Source organism: Tigriopus californicus, chromosome 9 (genome assembly GCF_007210705.1).
Source record: "Tigriopus californicus strain San Diego chromosome 9, Tcal_SD_v2.1, whole genome shotgun sequence".
In the NCBI taxonomy this organism is placed as follows: Eukaryota; Metazoa; Arthropoda; class Copepoda; order Harpacticoida; family Harpacticidae; genus Tigriopus; species Tigriopus californicus.
The window spans coordinates 7,565,018-7,568,218 of NC_081448.1; positions in this window are offsets into that span (position 1 = coordinate 7,565,018).

Sequence of the window (3,201 nt, forward strand, 5' to 3'; positions counted from 1 at the left end):
CCCTGGAACCTGGATGGTGGGCCATGAGAGCCCTGGAACCTGGATGGTGGGCCATGAGAGCCCTGGAACCTGGATGGTGGGCCATGAGAGCCCTGGAACCTGGATGGTGGGCCATGAGAGCCCTGGAACCTGGATGGTGGGCCATGAGAGCCCTGGAACCTGGATGGTGGGCCATGAGAGCCCTGGAACCTGGATGGTGGGCCATGAGAGCCCTGGAACCTGGATGGTGGGCCATGAGAGCCCTGGAACCTGGATGGTGGGCCATGAGAGCCCTGGAACCTGGATGGTGGGCCATGTGCCTCTGCATGCAATTGACTGTGATATTCACTATCATAAAGTGAGGGAAAGTGTTGGGATTTGCACTTTATGCTCTTACTTGCATCTAGTCATCACTCTAGTCAATTATAAAAACCATGCATGTGTCGAATAAAACAACAGTTCTCCAACTCTCTCTGTCATACCAACTTGCCCTCCTAGCTAGCTCAATTTCTAACAGATGCCGCCTGTTTTGACTGCGGCATCATGATCAATGCCAACTTCTACCCTGAAAAGATCCTCACGACCATGGAGACTCGGTATGAGTTGGAATACGGGTCCAATTGGAGGCAGAAGGTGGTCCAGATGCAGAACAGCGTCCACTGCCACACTTCAAGGGCCGTGCAAACCCATTTGGCCCCGAGGCCTTCAGGGCCAAGCACATGTGGCCGCCCTCACTCTCATAAAGTGAGGGGAAGTGTTGGGATTTGCACTTTATGCTCTTACTCGCATCTAGTCATCACTCTAGTCAATTATAAAAACCATGCGTTTGTTGAATAAAACTACAGTTCTCCAACTCTGTCTGTCACACCAACTTGCCCTCCTAGCTAGCTAACTCAATTTCCAACAGATAGGTCCTCACCAGAACGAATGGAGCATCTGAGTCCCGCATAGATGTTGGACAGCAGGACACAGATTGAACGTGGAACTCCCCATTGTTGGAGTTTGAGGAATAACTGCGATGGGTCCACCCTGTCGAATGCTTTGGAGAAATCCACAAAGCATCCATACACTGTCCTCTTGTTGCTGATGTTTGAAGGCACAATTTAATAGAGGAGAGTGGCTGCCGTTGTGGTTGAGCGGCTTCTCCGGAAACCGAACTGGAAATGGAGAAGGAGACCCCTATCCTCGGCCAATCCGGAGAAGCGGGCAGGTAGTAGGGGGGACATCATCTTCAAGAAGGGGTTCTCCATAGCAATGGTCCGATGGTTGTTTGGAATGTCCCTGGGCCCCTTCTTATGGATGAAGATGATGGCTGACTCCATCCACGCTGGTGGGAAGAAAGAAGGATGGAGGGCAAGGCAGAAGAGTTCTTGGAGGAGTGGCTGGGCTTGGGTTCAGAGAGGTGAAAGTTGAAAGGGAGAGACCCCAGATGTTGAGGGGGCTTTGCTCTTCATCTTTGTGAAGGCCACGTCCATCTCGGGTTCTGTGAAGGGCTTAAAAAAGACGTGGGCCGGGGAATATGGGCAGAGGAAGGATTGAAAGGGAAGGTGCATTGAACAGGGCATATCAAATGAAATACTCCTTAAATCAAAAATACATGGAATAGCCTAGAACTGGCAGACGAAAAAAGTTGAATACAATATGAACATAAAATAAAACATATAAGACTATACTACTAGTGATAGGGTGAAGAGAAAGCTAAAGAACAAGTGCGTCTTTCCTTAAGCAGCCATGCGACCACCTAAACAACACAACACACTCAGACCTGCCGTTCTGTCAAGATCAGAAGCAACGAATTGTACTATTGCTCTCAACAAAAGACGGGACTGAACTGTCTAGGGCTGTCAAGGCTGTCAAGATTTCCTCTTTTACTTGGTCTCTTGATTTTGCTGCTAATTGATAGTTCCTCTGCATTCATGATGGAAGCTATCTTTGGAAAAGTCAGCAAAGAGGCCACACAATGTTTGGACTTGGTCTTGGCAGGGAAGGATCCTTCAGTAGTCAAAAAGCCATTATTTCATAGAGGCTTTAGCTGTCTGGGTCAATCAGACCAGGGTGCTGTTTGAACAACAGGCTCACGCCGAAGCCAAGAAATCGACTGATTTAGCCAATGAAAAGGTTGAAGAGGTGTCTCCACTTGAATTAGAGGAGCAAGAGAATGAAAAGGTTGTCAGTTTGACCACGCTAAATGGTGTAAAAGCTTCTCAAGTTCGGCCTTGAGAAGTAAAATAGGAAGAAAGGATGTTTTAATGTAAATTCAAATCAATGCGGAATCGCGTTTATGGCTGACCCTGTACCTTCAAACGACGAGAGCTAACAACATTTGGTTGGTCATCTGCTATCGGCTGATAAAAATTTTCAGATCCAATCATTCGCTCAATGACGAACCATGTGAGTGCAAAGACGTGAACCGAAAGTCTCCCTTGGTCGACCTCTAGTGATTGCAAGGTCAATTTGACAGTTCCGTAAGTTAAGATAAGATCGAGTAAAGATAAAGCCTTTAAATGCACCATTGGGCACCTTTCAACATTAAAATTGCGTTCTTGAGATTTTTGGGGTCTCGATCGATTTCAGCATGGCACCTGTGGCCCCCAACACTCCAAAGGCCAAGATCTGGACCAACCGTGCCATCGCCAAGAAGCTCCATGAGGAGGGCAAGACGGACAGGCAGATCGCCAAGAGCATTAGAATTCGAGGCTTGTGGGGTCCAATCTGATAGCCGCCGAGCCCATTTCGTATTGAGGGCTTTGGATAAGGAAGAGGCCAAGATAGTTGCTGGAACGTTAGAGATCATCTCCGCTATTGAAAGGACCCTCGTCACCCGGTATTCTCCACCAATAGAGAAACGTGTTGACGCTTTCATTTCTCTCACCTCTAACCCGGTTCTAGACGGATTCAATCTCGCCAGCCTCATGGATGAGCTTCGCCTCGCTGTCTGTGGCCTGACCCCAAAACTCTTGGCTCTCTCAGCTTTTCGACGGGCCCTACCGGAGGGAATTTTGCGGGTGCTGCCTGAACCATCTGAAGTTATCAATATCACCGAATATGCGCTTGAGGCCGAGAGATTGATGTTACGCCCGTCACATTTGCCTTCCCACGCAGTCACGGCGATCAAAGTCTAGCACAACCACCAGAACTTCTCTAGGCCTCCTCAAAACGATTTTGATAAGAATGGCCTCAACGACGCCGGTATTTGTTGGTACCATGCTCGATATGACACCA